At 38.9% G+C, this 20476-nt stretch overlaps 1 long non-coding RNA gene across 1 annotated transcript; it reads left to right on the forward strand.

Moving 5' to 3' along the window:
* Positions 1–873: 873 nt before the first annotated feature.
* Positions 874–4616, forward strand: LOC125483581. Its single transcript, XR_007262533.1, has 3 exons — positions 874–967; positions 1971–2334; positions 4488–4616. It is a non-coding gene; the product is annotated as an uncharacterized LOC125483581 (long non-coding RNA).
* The last annotated feature ends 15860 nt before the right edge of the window (positions 4617–20476 follow it).

Here is a 20476-nt window from a genome sequence, read left to right on the forward strand (position 1 = left end):
AAATCATTTGTTCAAAAAGCATACAATTTATAGACAGTCAGTCAATGTGGCATTTTATAAATTCCTACTTTAGAAATAAAACCATTCTGACTCCAAACCAAAACACAAACGGATTCTAAACAAAGTCTCCCATCTAACATGCCTTGTGTGACCTAAACTGTCAACTTTTCTTTACACTGATAAAACCTTTAGTTCTCTCAGGACTGACTTGAAAGGAATTTTGGGATTTGCTTATACATATTAATCAATTAAAACCTTCTACCTGATTAAAGATTCAACAGCATCTTAGATTTGTTTAATGTATCCTCATCAATGGTGTGACCCTTTGATATTTTCTTTTAGATTCTGCATCTGGTTCTACCCCTCTCATTACCACCCGAAGAAGGAGTGAGGCTCCAAAAGCTTGTGTTTTCAAAAGAAAACCTGTTGGACTGTAACGTGGTGTTGTGTGATTTCTGACCTTGCCTAATACCAGTGTCTATTTGACAGGCAGTTTCCACACAGTTTTATACTGAGATTTGAATTCTTAGGAATATTTTTACTTGTTGTAGGTGCATATTGATTTATTCGATTCTAGTTTTTCAAAAAATTACTTGAATGATATGTTTCACTGTCAGCTCACTGTTTCATCATCAGGCAAGTGCATTACCTATAAAAACCAAAAGAACTGCGGATGCTGTAAATCAGGAATTAAAGCAAAGTTGCTGGAAAAGCTCAGCAGGTCTGGCAGCATCTGTGAAGCATTACCTATACTGAGCATTTTCAAAGGACTGTATTATTCAGAACAGTTTGAGAACTGCAAGAAAAGATATTCTCTAATGTAAGGAATTTCTTATATCCAGGTCCAAACTGTACAGTGATACACAACCACATTTTAAATAGCACTCTTCCTGTCTGCTATAATCTGGATTTCTGCCAACTGCTGCATACGATAGATTAAAGGGAATATGAATCAACAACAAAAAAGGTAACTATCAATCTATTTTTTTCCAGTTATACACATTTGCTCTAACAAAAAACTGCTGAAAGCCTCATTCACTATATGACTATTATAAAATAGGGAATTTACTGCACACCACTAATTTCTACGATGACCAAAAACCGTCATTGCATTTAGTTAAGGCTGTTTCATATTTTATAAAGCTAGAGTTAAAATAAAATGGTTCCACCCTCACACTGCAATTGCATTAGTTAGCATCGCAAAGAATTTTGGGCAAGTGCCATTTGTACTCTGTCTATGTTTGGTACTGAGTTGCATAAATTAAAATTTAGAAACATCCATTCTAGATTGTTTGTTATTTTTGTAGCGTGGTACAGACTTGGAGTTTCTGCAAAAAGGAAACGTTGTCATTAACATTAAAAATGATGGCAATTTCATTGAACTGGCTTTTGAAGGTTGTCCACTTGTGAATGAATGTAGAAATAGAGGGAATCAATTTTGAATTGAATCTTTTGTTATGTATGAAATGCAATGTTAAAAACATTGATCTGAAGCAAACCTCAAGCTGGTCGATTGTATTTCTGTGATTAAAAGTGAGGGAACACTTCCATTTCAGAAAAACAAATAACCCAAGTGAAGTAAGTGTCCATGTTTAAAATTAGCCTGGTGTAAACATATGAGCTGTGGAAGATGGCACTAGGATCCAGTCACAGCCTCCAACTGGGAATCAAGAGGCATGTCTATAAACCAGCCCATTCTGCTGTGTGTTCAAACACTGGTCCATGGACCGTAATTCAAGACTCCTGGATTGGGTTTGTACTGAAAGCTATTGACAGAACCTTTTCCCTAAAGTACCAGGATTACCTAAATTGAAGGATGATTTCAATAATTTTTCTCAGCTTGTTTCTAACTTTCTTATTCCATGGGTGTTTATTGTCTAGAGCTTTCATTGTCATTGTCTCACGGTTAGTCTATCTCTAGAATGCAGCAGGACTGAGTTCATCGACATTAATATTCGGGTTCTTTGTAGTTTTTTAAAGGTGTCCAGTCGGGGGCTATTTGACTCAACCGGAAGCAAGGATAGGCCACCTTAGAGGGCCCCTGATACTGACCTGTAAAACCAGTGAGTTCGATCTTGGTAGCCATGGCATGAATTGGGTCTGACACGTCCACGGACAAGGGCTGGAGTGGCTGGTTTATTATTACATCTAGCAAAATCTATGCCCTACTGATTAAAGAGTGATTTATTGCATCCAAAGACACTGCAAAACACATCTTCACTTTGAACATGAAAAGCCTGAAGATCGAAGACAGCAGCATCCATTACTGTGCAAGAGACTGGGGTGGCTCGCCCCATTACTGGGGACAAGGAACCGTAGTGACGGTGACTGCAGGTAAGAAGCATATACTTTCTTAGCAACAGTTTTGTTTGTTTTAACATTCTATTTATGTTAGTAATTCATAAGATAAATGAAACCTGGTTTTAGTGGATTCTGCATTGAGTTTGGTCTGATTCTAATAATGTTCTTTTCTTGAAAAATGAGTATAGACTTGAAATGAGTCTCAGTAAATATCTAAAGCGCTGGTGAGGGATTTTGTCGTTCATTGTTTTTTTTTAGTCAGCTGGGCATATTGTGTCGCTAGGTTACTTGAAACACCCAAAATTTCTCAAGCAGTGAGGTGTATAATCAATATTTGATGTCAGTGACATCTAACATCTGCAAGTTTTAATATGAATGCAAATGTTAAGAAATTAATGATGTTCGAAACATTACCAAACACCAACAAAATATGTTAAAATATCATTATTAATTCACAGAACATGTTCCATTTGCTGAAAATGCTACAAGCATGATTGTGTTTTGTGCTTTAATTTGCTAATTTAGTTTGATGACAAGCACATTAGATTCTGTATTGAAAGTTTCTTGAGGTGCTGCACTTCATCCTGTTGAATTAAGTTGATTGGATTCTGGTTCTCTTTCATTTGAAACTGTTGACTTGAGTTGATAGGAATCTGACATTGTTTCACTTATTCTGTTGAGTTCAGTTGATTAGATTCCAATTCACTTTGTAGAATCAATTTGCGTCACCAACAGGTTTCATTTTTTTGCAGTAATTAGTGTTTTTTTATGCTGAAAAGATTGTCTGTCTGGGTTACGTTTAATCAGTATTATTGACGAAGTTATCTGCTTTTCCGGCATCGTTTCCACATATGTTAAACTCAGTGGTGGCATTTTTATGCTGATTGAATGAAACAGTATACCCATTTGTAACTGCCAGAAAACCAACTTAAAGCAGAAATACGCAAGGTTGAGAAATGAGAAAAAAATGATATATTAGTGTATTGTTTCGTTTAATGCTCGGATAACTATCTGTAATCTAAGTAAAGTCGGTTTTTGGTAGCCTCATTCAAAATATTATTTGTGATTAAAATCTCATGCTGCCTAATTGATCAGATTTCATAGCTGAGACCAAAATATTATTAAAACGGAATTATAACGTGATTATATTTATCCATTTAACTACTTACGGTCTGATATTAATGATATTAATCAAAAATTGCCTCTAGGAGCTCTACTGTACGTTGCAAATAATTGACATGAACAGAAAAGATATAAAGGTTGGAAATCAATTGCAATTGTCGTTCAAAACGTGCTGCGTTTTAAGTACATTTTAGATAACACCTTTCACACAAAGCTGCTGTTACGACTTCTTACTTCTGTTTAATTTAAGTTTGTTTGATGGTGAGCAGTTTAGTTGGATTCTAACTTGTGATTTCCTTGGATGCTACTTTTTTTTGCTTCTGTTGAAAGTTCTGCTGCAAAAGTATCACTGTCCCTCAGTGTTATGATTTGGTGATCTTTGTTCAATTGAGAAGATTGTGCGTGTGTGTGTGTGTGGGCGCCAGTGAATACATATTATTTGTGAAGCAGTTTCTAGTTTCTTCATTGCTAATGCGTTGTTTACATTTTGGTGACAGTCAACGGCTCCAATCTCCTAATTCAATACAAAACGCATGCGAGTTGAAATTTCCTGAAGCCCAATGTTAGGTGAAAGGCAGATCGCGAAGGTTTTGGAAATGAAATGAAAGGAAAACAGATACCTTTTGTGTGCTGTGCTTAATTGAAAGTATTAAATACAGATTAACCTAATCCATAGTTTGCATGGCAAATTTAGAGTTCAATTACCTACATCGATCATAAGCTCTGTAATTAAAAAGTTTGCAAGTCACAGAACTTCGAAAATACAAGTTCTTGATATTAAACCAAGTACCATTATGTTAACATCATTAATCAATAATCGCCTTTAAATTCGGCTGTATACTACACAGAATTAATCTGCCTAGAAAAGGCAATTTGAAGGGAACATTTAATGATTTTCTCTGAAATATTTTTCATGAAAAACAAATCAATTTCAGTGCTTTGACCAGCTAACTTTAATAATTAATTATTATATCACCGATTAAACTAGATTTGTGCAAATAAAACAATTACTGAGTGATTTTATCGAGACACTGTCTTACGTGTTTCCAATCCATATGTTTTAGGTATCTCTGGCCACGTTTTACAACGACATATCAACCGAAGAGTCAGCCTTTAGAAAACAACTGACAATGTGGATTATATGACTACGGCTACATTCTGAATTAATTAAAATAATCTACTCGTCAACTCACCATGGGGAATAGCTGCTTTGAATGTAGAGAATATGTTAAAAATCTAAGCATTCAGAAATATGTACATGTTTACAACTTCGCAGAAATTACAGCATAGTTGAATGCATAACAATGAGAATCGAGTGATATTTATTTTAATTAATATACATAACCTAATGCTGAAATTTGAAAGCTCACATTGGTTAAGTTTGATGATCATGTGTTTAGACATCAGTCGAGCCAGGAAATGCTTAATTATTCTTCACTACAAATAAGCTATCAAGATAATTAACTTACAACAGCAAAACCAAACTTGAAATATATTATTTACCCTAATTTATTTAACATAAATGCGTTTCCACAGTGGAATAATATATTGATGTTAACAGTGCGTACAAAATCTCCAAAGTTCAAGAAATGTTTTAAGAAAATGTAAACTCAATTCCGAGAATACTCTATTTCCTACTAAGCTGTTCCCAAATTGATGAGATGTTGCGCCTCAACGATTTTGTGTGACTTAATACGTTTATTGAATCAGTAGGTAATCAATGTTCATTGTGAAAGCATTTTCATTCGCATTAATGTTTACACTCTATAAAAACCGAAAGAACTGCAGATGCTGTAAATCAGGAACAAAAACAAAGTTGCTGGAAAAGCTCAGCAGGTCTGGCAGCATCTGTGAAGGAAAAAACAGAATTAACGTTTCGAGTCCGGTGACCCTTCCTCAGACCAGGAGTTCTGATGTCATTTTGTATTGCGGACAGAACATATGCATATTTTCAAATCAACCTGGTCAGAAATGTTACACCTCTGAAACAGGGGGGCCTAGAATCGCCTCCTCTTATCTCAGAGACAGAGATTCCATCGCTATAACAAAAGAGTCTTTCAGAAAACGCTTATCTATGCACGTCGGCAATAAATGTTCCCCACACCATCAGGGTCAAATCTATTATTGGCAATCGATTAGAACTGAATCAACAATAAATATGAACTCAGTCTAGTATAAGTGCAGAAACACACATATGCCCTCACAAAAACTCACATAAAGACACATATACATGCTCTGGTGTACACACATATGCGTGCATACAGATAAGCAGCCACACACGCGTAGACGAATAGAACTACATGTATGTACAATAAATGAACACTCACATAAACACACACAAAGACGCACGTACACCTAGATAAATACACACAATATAAACAGATGTACGCAAATATAACCATGATAAACGTACAGACAAGTTAATATACAAATAGACATGAATATATGTACATGCATACACTGAAATACGTGCATGTATAAACACACAGAAGCAATGTCAGAGAAGTATCCGCCTGCATGTACACACGCAGGCACATCAGGACAAAGGCGCAAACATTAACCTCTTCATTAGCATGCATCCACAAAAACAGGCATATCAGGCTAGTGGCTGCTTGTTTATTAATTTTTAATCATATTGATTAGCGCATGTATATTGGCACGGATGTACGCAATTTCTGGGCCTTGCAGGCAGACAGGCAAACACATGGATCAGCAGACAACAAGGTACTTATGGAACACCGATTAACACAAGAGTCAACAAACATCCACAATTACACAAACAAGAAATTAGCAGAGGGTTTAGCGTACAGCCAAATAAACGTGCATCAAAACAAAGTTGCATATCAAAACAGAATAACACATTTATGAAGCAAGGACATGAAAATAACACAGATAAGAACTGAAATCGACACATAAACACAGATTAGATGGCACAGACGTAAAACAAAAAAGTCGCATTCACACAGACATTGAAACGTAAACATAGGCATCACTCCAGCATCGGCAGTTCCTAATATCTCCGAATCAACAAATGATGTGGTGTATTAGCATATTGAGGCTTACACATTGTAAAATGAACAGCACTAAAGACACGTTAATATGCTTATCGATGCACAATCTCTAACATGAACACGTGCTGAATCTCTTAACCGCATGCACAAACATTAAAGGAAAAACAAGTACGCTAAACAATAAACAAAAATGAATCAACGGGCACGTCGTTCAAAAGTTGTTCCCAATCCCTACAGAACCTACAAACAAAAAATCTGCAACTATATTCTTACTGCGAATATGTATTTTGTTAATGAGTTGCCAAATATTTTGATCACACGTAAATGAACAAGATGAGAAATCACACTTAAACTCTTATCCAGAGATGGCCACATTTTTCAACTAAACAGCTGCCAGGAACTATTATTAAAATATTACGATATAATTAAAATAATCGTCGTCAAAGAGAATTCCTTGATATGATATCTATGCTAATATTTTCCAATAATGGATCAAATGACAAAATGATTCAAAATGTATTCACATGGATAATAAAGGAAGGGCAGTTGGGGAGTTAGTAACAGTTATTGCTGAGGGTCACCAATGCACTATAGATGCAGGTAGAGAGTCAAGTTAGAGAACAACCTGATGGCTTGAAATAGTTGTAACGGTCTCTAAGTATGTTATTTATATACATATATATCAGTCTGAATCAATAAACAATCTAAATCATGTACTTAGCTTTAATCTCATAGTTTTGATAGATCCCACTTGGATTGAAGACTATGAGGATGATAACAGCAACACCAGGACAACTGCTTCCATCTTCATCACTCTGTTCTTCCCGAATATTTTCTACAGTGCTGCCATCACTCTGGTGAAAGTGAGAATGATCAAATCATTTACACGTCAAACAAACAAATATGGCTTATGAAATCTCTAAGTGCTGCATAAAAATTGAAAACATAATGCCCCGATCATAAATATCTGCATCATCACGTTATCCTTCTTTTACAAGTCAAATGATCCAATGAATTTTGGATCCCTTGAATTTTCCTCAACTGGTTATTGGGGTCTCCCAATTCTGAATTTCTAAACTGTCCTATTATTGATACTAATAATAATATCACTTCAGTTTCTGAGTCCGAATCTATAACTCAGTAAATAATTGATGGCCTTTCTGTTTATTTTGTTTGATATCAATGAGATAATTATGGCTGGACCTTATTTGTAGCTTTTAACTTTCTGGTTGTTTGAAGTCCATTTGTGTTGTTATTGTTGTTGCTGTTCCTCATTCAAGATTGCTGCTTTCCTCTCTGTTGTGCCCCAATTTCCTCTTTGTGGTAACCAACACAGATGTATACAAAATTCACAGCTCCGAGTGCATGTGTTCCCGTCTTGATCTGGCAGCCAGTCATCATGTACAGACTATTAAATTTCACATTAACCTTTCAATAAAAGTGGACCGTGAAATGGTTAATAAATCTTGAATATGTACTCAAAATGAGTTTATTTAATTCTTTCAGTTCATGTTGTGCCACATTCATGTCCACAAGTGTAAATCAACCTGTTATCTGGTATGTCTCATGGATAACTCCAGAGCAGAATGAGTCAAGAGCAAGGGTGGCATTGATGGTTCCTGTTAGGCAGTGAAGTTTCAGAGCCTCGTATCAAGTAGTGATCAAAATCGAGAGCTTTTCCTCACCAGAAGCTGATACGGAACGGCTGATAGAGTTAGAAATCTGTGAGTCAGAGAGTAATACAGCATGGAAACAATACTTTGGCCCAATGTGGTACTTGCTGACCATGGTGTCCACACAGCTAGTTCCAATTGCCCGCATTTGGTTCATTTCCCTCTAAACCCTTCCCATCCATTTTCCTATCCACATGTTTTATTTAAATGTTGCTATAGTGCCTGCCTCAACCACTTTGTCTGGAAGCCCATTCCATATACGCACCACTCTCTGCATGAAGAAGTTGCCCCTCAGGTCCTTCTTAAATCCATCTCCTCTCACCTTAAACCAATGCCCTCTAGTTTTTAATTCCCCATTCCTGGGAAAAAGGCTATATGCATTCATACTATCTAAGTCCCTCACGATTTTATGCACCTCAATAACGTTACCACCGCCCCCCCCACCCCATTGTCCTATGTTCCAACAAATAAAGTCCTATTCTGGCTAACCCATCCCTATAACTCAGGCCTACTAGTCCTGGCAGCATCCTCATAAATCTTCTTTGCACACTTTCCAGTTTAACTATATTTCTCCTATAACAGCATGACCAAAACTGTACACAATATTCCAAGTGAAGCCTCACCAACAACTTAGACAACTATAACATAACATTCCAAATCCTGTACTCAATGTCTTGACCGATGAAAGCCAGCATGCTAAATGTCTTCTTCATCAGCCTGTCCACCTGTGATGCCGCTTTTAATAAACTATGTACTAGTACTCCTAGGTCCCACTATTCCACAACACTTGTCAGGACCTTACCATTTACTGTATAAGTGCTACCTTGGTTTGACTTTCCATAGGACAACACCTCACACTTACCTATATTGAATTGCATTTGCCAGTCCTCAGCCCACTTCTCCATCTGATCAAGATCCCCCTGTACTTTTTGATAATCTTCTTTGCTATCAATGAACCACCTGACTTTGTATCATTTGCAAACTTACGAATCATGCCTTGTACATTTTCATTTAGATTATTTATGTAAATAACAAATAACAAAGGTCCCAACACCAACCCCTGTGGTGCACCACTAGTCACACACCTCCAGTCCGAGAAACAACATTCAACCATCACCCTCTGCTTCCTACCATCAAGCCAAATTTGAATTCATATAGCTAGCTCTCACTGGATCCCATGCGATCTAACTTTCATGACTAGCCTACCGTGCAGGACCTTGTCAAAGACCTTACTGAAGCCCATATAGACAAAATCCACTGCCCTACACTCATCCATCCTCTTGGTTACCTCTTCAAAAAACTCTAAAAGAATTGTCAGATATGACTTACCGTGCACAAATCCATGCTGATTATCTCTAATCAGATCTTGACTATCCAAATGTTGATCGATCATGTCCTTCAGTAGCCTCTCCAATAACTTGCCTACCAGTGATGTCAGGCTCACTGGCCCATAGTTTTCTGGCTTGTCTTTGCTACCTTTCTTAAACAATGCACCAACATTAGCCACCTTCCAGTCTTCTGGAACTTCACCAGTGGCTAAAGATAAAGTAAAAATCTCTGCAAGGGCCTCTGCAAATTCTTCCCTATCCTCCCATAACATCCAAGGATGGACGTGATCAGGCCCAGGGGATTAATCCACCACAATGTGCTTTAAGACTGCAAACCCCTCTTCTCTGGTAATATGTATGCTGTCCAAATCATTCCCACTTCTTCCTCCTATTTCCTTGTCATCAATGATTATCTCCTCAGTAAACACTGAGGAGAAATTTTCACTAAAAATCTCCCCATCTCCTGTGGATCCACACATAGATGGTCATGGTGATCGTTAAGGGGACCTGTTCTCTCCCTAGCCACTTTTTTACTCCTACACTTTTTATAGTCATCTAGGGATTCACTTGAGCCCATTGGTTAAACTCAATGTATGCCTTTTTCTTTTTCCTGACCAAAACCTCAATATCCATCGTCAGCCAGGGATCCCTAAACCTGCCAGCTGTTCCATTCACCCTAACGGGGGCATGCTGTCCCTGGACTCTTGATATCACATTTCTAAAACCTCCCATTTGCCAGTCATTCCTTTTCATTCAAACAGACTCATCCAGTCAACCTCTGCCTGATCCTGCCTAATGGCCCCAAAATTGGTCCTGATTTAGTTTAGCCCTTTAACCTGTGGATCTGTCCTATCTTTTTCCATAACTATGTTAAAACTTAGAGAGTTATGGTCAGTGGACCCAAAGTGCTGTCTGACTGACACTTGCACGACCTCGTTTCCTCAGAGGAAGTCCAGTGCTGCACCTTCCTGAGTAGACCCTCTACATATTGATTTAGGAAACTTTCTGGAACACATTTGACAAATTCCAACCCATTCAGGCCTTTTACACTCTGTGAACCCCAGTAAATACAGGGGAAATTAAAATCTCCAACCAATACTCTATTATTCCTTTAGGTGTCTGCAATCTCTCTACACATCTGCTCCTCCAGTACCTGCTGGCTATTTTGGGGTCTATAAGTCCCTACAGTCTCAACAAAGTGACCATCCCCTTCCTGTTTTTAAGTTCTGACCATATGGCGTCATCTAATGACACATTAAGAATATCCTCTCTTTGCACTGTTGTTATGTTCTCCCTTATCAAAAGAGCAACTCCCCCTCATCGCTTACTTTAACTTGTATCACATCTGTAGCTTCTGTGTCCTGGAACAGTGCGCTGCCAGTCCTGCCCTTCTCTCAGGCATGTTTCTATTATGGCTATAATATCCAGGTCCCCAGAGCCAATCCGTGCTCTGAGTTCTTCTGCCTTACCAGTCAGGCCTCGTGCGTTGAAATAAATGCACTTCAAGCTAGAAGTCTTTTTCCTCCCTTTACTGTGCTCCTAGCTATCTTGAATAGAAAGCTTGCTTTCGACGGCTACTGTATTTTCCCCTGGCTTCCCGATGGCCCCTCTCTTACTCAGAGTCCCAACCCCCTGCCAAACTAATTTAAAACCTCTCCCATAACACTAGCAACTCTCCTGGTAAGGATATTAGACCATGTCCGATTCAAGTGCAACCTGTCCCACGTGCACAGGTCGCTTTTACCCCAGAAGAGATCCCAATGATCCAAGAAAAGAAAACCTGCCCCGTACACCAGCTTCTCAGCCACACATTCATCTGACCTTTCTTTTTATTTCAAACCTCACTGGCACATGGCTCTGGGAGTAACCTGGAGATCACGCCCCTTGAGGTCCTGCTTTTTAACTTCTCATCTAACTTCCTATACTCATTTTGCAAGACCCCATCCCTTTGTCTACCTCTGTCATATGTAGCAATGTGCACAATGATGTCTGGCTGTTCACACTGCCCCCCTTCAGAATGTTCTGCAACCACATAGGGACATCCATGACCCTGGCACCTGGGAGGCAACAAACCATTCTGGTGTCTCTTCAGTGGCCACAGAGACTCTTGTATGTCCCCCTCACAACTGAGTCTCCTATCAGTATCGCACTGTCTGACTATTCCCTTTCCCTCTGAGTCTTAGAGCCAGTCAGAGTTCCACTGACTTGACTGTTGCTGCTAGCCCCTGAAAGGCCATCCCCCCCAACAGTAGCCAAAGTGGTATACCTGTTGTTGAGGGGAATGGTCACAGGGGAATCCTGTACTATCTGCCTTGCCCCCTTACCTCTTCTGGTGGTCATCCAGCTGCCTGCAGCCTGCAGCTTAGGAGTGACCACTTCACTACAGATCTTATCTATGATTTTCTCTGCATCCCAGATGATCCTGAGTGCATCCAGCTCCAGCTCGAGTTCGCTGACATGGTCTGCACTCTCTCTAAAATAAACAAAATAGTCCCAGTGTTGGCACAACCTGCAACAGTAATGGATAAATCTACATCTACATTGCTCAATTAAACACTTTTCAGTCAAAAATGTCAAAGTTCAGGCAGGAACACAGATGCAACACATGGACAAATCAAGGGCTGGTTCTTAGACACTGGGTTCTTTCTAACACATAAGTCTCATGGAAGACAAATCCTAGGACTATCTGAAACACCACAACCATCAAAACGACAGTGAAGAGGAATGTGTAAAATGGTTGATCGTGTAGTACTATTAATTCAGGAGTCAACTACTGCAATAAGGAGAGATGATATCTTGAAAGGATCCTCAAACAAGACTGCTGTGGGTGATGAGACAGGACATTGCAGGGGCTCTGATACAATGTTTTAATTCTTCTCTGGCCACAGAGGAAGTGCCAGAGGACTAGAGGATGGCTAATATAGATCCATGTGTCAAAGAAGGGAAATAGAGATGACCAAGAAATTACAGATTGGTGAATTTCACTTCAGTGGTAGGAAAACTAGTGGAGAAAATTCAGAAGAAGCAAATTAATACCCTCTTGGAAAGGCATGGGTTAATTTGGGATAGCCAGCATGGCTTTGTCAGAGGGAGGTTATACTTAACACATTTGTTAGATTTTTTTGAAAATGCAATAAAGGAGCTTCAGTTGATGTAGTTTCTATGGATTTTAGCAATGCTTTTGACAAGGTCCAACATGGGAGACTGTTTGAGAAGGTTAAAGCACATGGAATTGAGGGAAACCTGGCAAGTTGGATCAGAAACTGGCCTATTAATGGGACACAAAGCATAGTATTAGAAAAATGTTTGAGTGACTGGAGACCAGTGTCCAGCAGTGTACCACAGGGTCAGCATGTGAACTCTTATTGTTTGTTCTATACATAAATAGTATAGATGAAAATGTGGGGGCATTTTAAGCATGTTTTCAGATGACACCAAGATTGGTAGAGTGAGTAATAGTGAAGAAGATGGTTATACATACAGGAACTTATAGAAAAATTGGGCAGATGGGCAGACCAGTGAGAGGTGATATTTAACCTAGATAGATGGACAGTGATTTATTTTGGAATAAGGAACAAGATGAGGGAGCATTTAATGAATGGTAGGAGACTGAGTAGCTTAAAGAAACAGAGGGGCAATTATTCACAGAGCCTGAAGTCAGTAGAACACGTGAATTGGATAGATAAGAAAGCATGTCGGGTGTTTGCTTTTATCAGTTGTGGCTCAAGAGTATAAGAACAAGGAGGTAATGTTGGAGTTGTAAAGAGCGTTAGTCAGGCTGCAACTGGAATACTGTGTTCAGTTCTGGTCACCTCACTACACGAAGGATGCGATAGCTGTAGAAGAAGTAAAGAGGAGGTTCACCAGGATGTTGCCTGGGATGGAGAAATTTAGCTACAAGGAAAGACTAGGCAGGCTTGGATTGTTTTCTTTAGAGCAGAGATGACTGAAGAGGGACATGATTGAGGTGCATAAGGTTATGAGGGGTAAGGGCAGGGTGAATAGACAGCAGCTGCTCCTTTGGTTCAGGGGTCAATCGTGAGAGGGCATAATTTTATGGTTAAGGGTAGGAGAATAAGAGGGGATTTGGGTGAAACAAAAAACATTTTCTCTCAGTGGTGGTGAGAATGTGGAATGCACTGCCTGAGCAGGTAGTGGAAGCTAGAAAGCTTATAAACTTCAAAATTTATTTGGATGACCTGTTCAAGTATCATAACATTCCAGGATATGGACCAAGTACAGCAAATTGGGATTAGCACACTTTAGTGGTAGTTATATTAGTTCAGACTTGATAGGTTGAAGGGTTTTTCTATGCTGTTTGAATCTATGAATAATACTGAGGTGCATCTGATACAGGCACATTATTGAATAGTAACTTTCAAAATTATAAATGGGAGTTTGCTGTTGATCAAGCAAGGCAGAGATCAGAAATACTGGAAATATTCAGCCATTGGGACCTATCTGGTGCAGGACAAAATTCAGCACGAATAATAGGCGTTGAAGCCTTTCCTATTAGTTTTAGTTTCTTTATTCTGGGAACTACATACGTAATATGAAACCTCATGAAAACAACTGTAGACATCTCAAATCACCCATTGATTAAGATTTACCTCGGAGAAAACTGATATCTTGATAAGCTTGGAGAAACCAATGGTTGGTAATTATTTGAGGCTATCCCATTTTTCCTAATTTACCATTTAATTATTAAACATGAACATTATACCTCCACACGAGATTACGCCATCAAGATAAATATCTGCAACAATTTCTCTTTTATGAATTCTCAAAACTGAAGCGAATTTCTCATTGAATGAAACTCGGCAACAAACAGAGGCTTCCTCAAAACCATTGGAGCAAGAGTCAAATATTTTCATCAAAGCTAGAATTGTTAAATATATAAAATATCGAAAAGAATTACAAAGGAGATTGAAGGAGTGAAAGTGAAAATGACAGTGATAGTGTGCAGAACATGAAATATGAACTAATTGTGGAAAGGTGGAGCGCTGCTAAATGTTGGAGATGCTGGGATAGATTTTTAAGATTGCTGTTTAACAGACACTCATATCATTGCTAAACAATCACAACTGCTTTTTTTCAAAACAGTACACCAGGCTAAATACTATTCACTTTTGATGATTACTCCTGCCTCACCTGCACGCCTTATTAGTGTATTAATTATCCTAAACCTTAGCTGCATTAAAACAAGGTTCATTTTATCTAGTGTAACTTCTTTTACCAATTATATTTAAGCGCTGCCTGAATGTTCTCGATCGTTCTGCAAAAGAGGAAGTTTCTCCCGATTCTACGCTGGCAAAATCCATCAGGTGTTAAAGACCTCAATCAAGTTGTAAATTGCTATTCAGTAGAGAAGAATTGTCCCAACTTTTCCAAAATAAAAACCGAAAGAGCTACGGATGCTGGAAATCAGAAACAAAAACAGAAAATGCTGGAAAAATCAACAGATCGGGCAAAATCTGTGGAGACAAACCAGAGTTAACGTTTCTGATCCAGTGACTCTTCTTCAGAAGTGACCCACCTCCTCTATGTCAGTAAAATGCATAATCCAGGGAAAAATATTATGAATCGGTCGTGAATCTTTCAACCATGTGGTGCCTGAAACTAGACGCAATATTTCAAGTGAGACAATCAACTTTTTCTTTCAGGTTAACAACCTTTGTTTATATTTGTTCTCTACAGTGTTATTTATAAAATGAGCTTTATTTGTGCCTCTCTTGAATTATCATGGTACATCCACTGAGGTGTGCACATGCTCACGGAAGAACCTTTGCTCCTGCACCCCTTTGGAATTAAAAAGCTTGTGTTATGCATTCTTCCAAAATCTTTTCAAAAGAAAGAAACACTTCTCAGATTTCATCTTCTACTTAACACCCATTCCAGCAACCTCTCTTGTGTCCTCTTGAAGTTCTACCCGGTTTGCACGGTGTCCAATATGTTCCATTTAATTCCAGTCAGCATAGTTCTGCAGTTGTGCCTTATAGATCGAGGCACAGGTTAAAAGAAGATTCCAAATACTGAACCGTGAGAATGTACACGATATCATGAACTACAGTCTGGAAAAGAGAACAGACTTAACAAATAGTTGACAAGCACAAAACAGCACGTGACATGAATTTCAAGTACCCAAAAAAGTATGCAGAAAGTACTCTGAATGAACAGCAACCCAGACGGCATCTGAGCAGAGGGACATGGTTAGTAGCTTTCTTTTCTCTTTTTTATTATTTTATATCTAGATGTGTCCTTGCACAAACGTCGACTTTTTATATCTCATCACCAAATCGTATGTGGTATTTTGATTTTCAGCTATTAACCATCACCAGCAAATCACCCGTGTTTCCAACTGAATAATTTACATGTAAATCCCTTTAAAGACAATGCAAACTATTAAAGGTAAGGGTGAGGTTGGGAGAGTGGGAGGGGGTTTGGAGTTAGTATTTTCTGTCATGACCTTAATTCTCACTTCCTGCACATTTTAGCACGGTTCTTTCTCTGAAACCTTTTAATTTGAATCTTGATGAAGAAAGATAAATGCAATTTGGGTTGTACATTTTGTACATCAAAGGGATATATTCCATTCCCTAACTAGGACATTGAATTCTCTATTATTTTATTGAAAGTCAGCTTTCACTGTGTGTTTTCCTTTGACAGTGATGCAGCTGCTAGTCACATTCAAAATAATCATGGTTTAATGGACAAGCACAAGTGGTGGAACTTTCAGTCCAGAAAGTGATCAATGAAAGGGAATCAAGAATCCAAGTGAGAATAGGCTGAAATAAGAAGGTGTCAACGGACAGAGAAGCATAGAGAGAGATGGAGACGGTGAAGACGCTGAAAGATATGAACAATTGCATCTCTGTTTTCAGTGACAGTGAGTCAGAAAGGATGACTCACATTTATAGAGTGAAGTTAACTATGTCGGGACTTTCCAAAATGCTGTTAAGGCAATGAAATACTTTTGTGTAATGCCTGATGTAATGTAAAGACTAAATTAGGGGAGAAATGCAGATTGAGCAGATGTCTCAAACAAATGCATATATCATATAAAAACATGGAACCTTTGAATCCAGTCACTTTTTTTTCAAGGCCAGTGAATGTGCATGTTTAAGATTTACAGTGCTGTACAATTAATATTTCACTTTTCCAGTGCTCTAAAATAAAAAAAAATAAACAAATTGGAAGAACGGATCAGACCTCAAAACAATCATTTTTTTGGGGTCCTATATCTTCAAATGTCAAATTTTGCCTTTTTTACAAACATTGAAGGGAGGCATTGGCCTAGTGGTATTACTGTTGGACTGTTAACCCAGAGACCCCAATAATGTTCTGACGACCTGGGTTCGAAGATGGTGGAATATCAATTCAATAAATAGCTGGAATTAAGAGTCTAATTATGACCATGAATCCATTGACGATTGTTGGAAAAACCCATCTGTTTCCCTAATCTCATTTAGCCATCCTTACCTGGTCTGGCTTATATGTGACTCTAGATCCACAGAATTGTGGTTGACTCTTAACTGACCTCTGGATAATTTGCAGTTGACAGTATAATGTTTTTCTTTTTCTGCATTACAAATATGTTTAGTAAGTTATGAGCGAAAAAGGTTTGTTTTCTTTCTACTTACAGGAAGAACTGTTATTATCTTTCAGCTCTTTCCCAATACTTGTGTTTAGTCTTGTATTAATGTTTTAAGAAGCAATCTAATTGGCCATTTGTTACTCCACTAGCCTTCTGTCACAAAGAGATAACCACTGATGCAGATTTTAATCGAATTCCATTTCACAGTTCTTAATTAGAGAATCATGTCCAGAGCATGATGTCATATTCTGAAATGTGGATGCCGTTAGGCACAAGTGCTTACATGCAACTCTCAGGATCATAAGAATCATAGAATCCCTAAAGTGTGGAAACAGGCCCTTCGGCCCAACAAGTCCACACTGAACTTCAGAGCATCCCACCCAGACCCATCCCCCAGCAAGGCACCCAATCTACACATTCCTGAACACTACAGGTAATTTAGCATGGTCAATTCACCTACCCTGCACATTTTTGGACTGTGGGAGGAAACCAGAGCAAACTCACGCAGATACGGGGAGAATGTGCAAACTCCACACAGACAGTCACCCAAGAGTGAAATCGAACCCAGGTTGCTGGTGCTGTGAGGCAACAGTGCTAACCACTGAGCCACTGTGCTCCCTAAATAATTGGTCATAATCAGGATATAATTGGTCAGCATGTGGTACCTGTTTGATAGTACAGAGGCATCTGTGATGACTGAGGTTGCAAGTTTAAGTCTTACCGAAAGCTAGTTTTAATGACATGTACCAATGACTATTGTAACATTAGGTACGGAAAACAATGATAAGAAATCCTTGAGAGAGATAAAAGAATTTCACTTGTTTGAAGAAGGATTTGTCATGGTAAATGTCTTAAACATCAACTGAAATGCTGCAAGTATTTCAAAGGTGAAGGGACTTCTGTGATGAAAGAAACAAAGATGATGTTTTAAATTGATTGGATTTGCTATTTCATTCGTTTCAGATTATAGAATTTCCTGCAGAGACTCTCAAGTTATTAAAATAACCAATTCCCTAATTTAGAACACTTTAGAGTTGAACCTCCAGGGATGAGAATAAAGACTGTGGGCAATCTGAAATGAATGCAATGGATGATATATACAGAAGTAACATCGCAACTTATTCATTTGCCTTTTAATGTATTTACGTATGAAAAGGGGTGAATTAGAAGGCGGAATAATGGTTGATGTGGTTGTGGATTCATGAATTTAAAACAGAGGATTCCAGACCAGCATTCCCTAGATTTTATCACTTTTGACTCACCTTGAACTCGCTCTCCTTTCTTGCGATGAATGACTAGAATACATCTCAAAACGATGAAACAACAAAAATTGCTCGAAGAACTCAGCAAGTCTGGCAGCATCTGTGGAAAGAAGCCAGAGTTAAAATCTTAGGTCCAGTGGGCCTTCTTCAGAACTGGTTGGAGCTAGGAAAAGGTTGGTATTTATGCAGAAGATGGGATGGGGGAATGGGGATAGGTGGAGAAAGCACCTAGAGAGAGAGAGAAAACAGTTGGACAGAAAAAGAACTTGATAAAGGTCAGCGTGGGAGAATGAATGGCTGCTATTGGGGACAATTAACGGCTGACATTTTTTTTTGCGTGTGGTATTAGCCCATGTGATGACAATGCCTGGAGTGTGAGAGTTGGGTAAGAACATGGGAGAGGGTGCTCAAGCCCTAAAATTGTTGAACCCAATATTAAGCTGCTGTTCTTATGGCTTTTCCTATCCTTTGCTGGAGTACTTCAAAAAGTCCAAGACACAGATGCTGGCAAGGGAACACGGTAGTATGTTTAAGTGGCAGGCAACTGGAAGCCAAGGGTAATTTTTGCTGACAGAATGTAAGCGTTCTGCAAAGCGGTCGTCCAGTCTGTGCTTCTTCTCCCTTGTGTAGATGAAACCACATTGTGAGCAGTGAATACAGTAGATTAGATTGAATGAAGCTCGCGTAATTCATTGCTTCACCTGGAAGGTGTGTGTGGGGCCTTGGATAGTGAGGAGGGAAGACTGAAATGGGCAGATGTTATACCTTCTGCAATTGTAAGGAAGGTTCAATGAAGCTGTGGAGTGTGTGGGAGGGGGAGGGGTGGTGTTGGGAGCAAAGGAGGAAGATCGACCAACGTGTCCTCGAGGAGGAAAAAACCCTGCAGAAGCCTGACAGGGGAGGAGATGGAAAATATGTCTGCTGGTGACATGGAGGTGGCAGAAATGGCGACTAGTGATCCCTTTGATGTGCAGAGATGGTGGGTGGGGATAAAGGGGACTCTATTCCCTGCAGTGGGAGAGAACAAGTAAGGGTCGAAGTAGAGGAGATGGGTTGGACACGGCTTGAGGGTCCTATCAACTACGGTAGTGGGGAATTCTCAGTTGAAGAAGAAAGTAGACATTTCAGAGGCCCTCTTGTTGAAATTGAGCAGTGAATTGTGAGAAGTGCAATGCAAGAAGTAAAAGAAAAATAAATCATTGTTCAATTTCAACTTCCAAAATCTTAAGAACGGCCTGCAAAAACGTACCTTATTTCAAAAGTAACTGATAAAAAATGAAGTAAAATAATTGTCAAAATATGATATTCCACTTATAATTGTAGGATTTTTAAACATCAGCAGAAACAAATCCTGACTGTCATAGCGAACAAAATCCAACTTCAGGCACCAACAACTCATGTTCTTCTAGGCATAGAAGCTGCGGGTTTGGAAGATTCTGTTGAGTATCTGGTTGAGTTGCAGTGGGATTAAGCTGTCTCCATTTTTCCATTTCCTCCTCCTCTCTTTAACTCTTCACTACTTTCATAAAGGCTCGAGTCTTATATATGTTGAGACTAGGTGGTGGGCTCCTTTCCTCAATAGACATTCGTGTACCAGTCTGACATACTTTTGTCATAACTAAGCAGCTTTCATTGCCACTTTTTCCTGTATTATACTCATTTTACAGGGCATCGAGAAATAGGTTTCTCTGGAAAAAGTCTCAAACCAAACATTACGTCAAGACCTTTCCAAGTTGGTTGCTTTATCAGGACCTGAAAGTCATCAGATTTTGAACATGGAAGGAAAAGGCGCCATTCACAGTCGAGAGACACCAAACAAGTGTCCTCTGTGTGGACAAGGATTTACCCAGTCATCTGGCAGTCAAGACATGAAGTTTGTCAAGTGAGGAGAAACATCAATGTATTCAAACTGGTGAGACAACATTCAGGTTCTCTCACAGTGGGACTGAGTTTAAGTGATCATTTAGGCTCACTGTACACACTGGGGTGAGATCACACTGGCGAGAGATCATTCACCTGCACTGCATGGGAAAGAATTCATTAACTCATCTAACCTGCAGTGTCACCTGAGTGTTAACAATTGACCAAAGTGAGGTTTCGCTACTAATTACATCCAGGAATCAAGCGTCTTCATTGGAAGATAACAAGGTGTAGGGCTGGATGAACACAGCAGGCCAAGCAGCAT

The sequence above is a fragment of the Rhincodon typus genome, chromosome 7 (genome assembly GCF_021869965.1).
Source record: "Rhincodon typus isolate 14 chromosome 7, sRhiTyp1.1, whole genome shotgun sequence".
NCBI lineage: Eukaryota > Metazoa > Chordata > Chondrichthyes > Orectolobiformes > Rhincodontidae > Rhincodon > Rhincodon typus.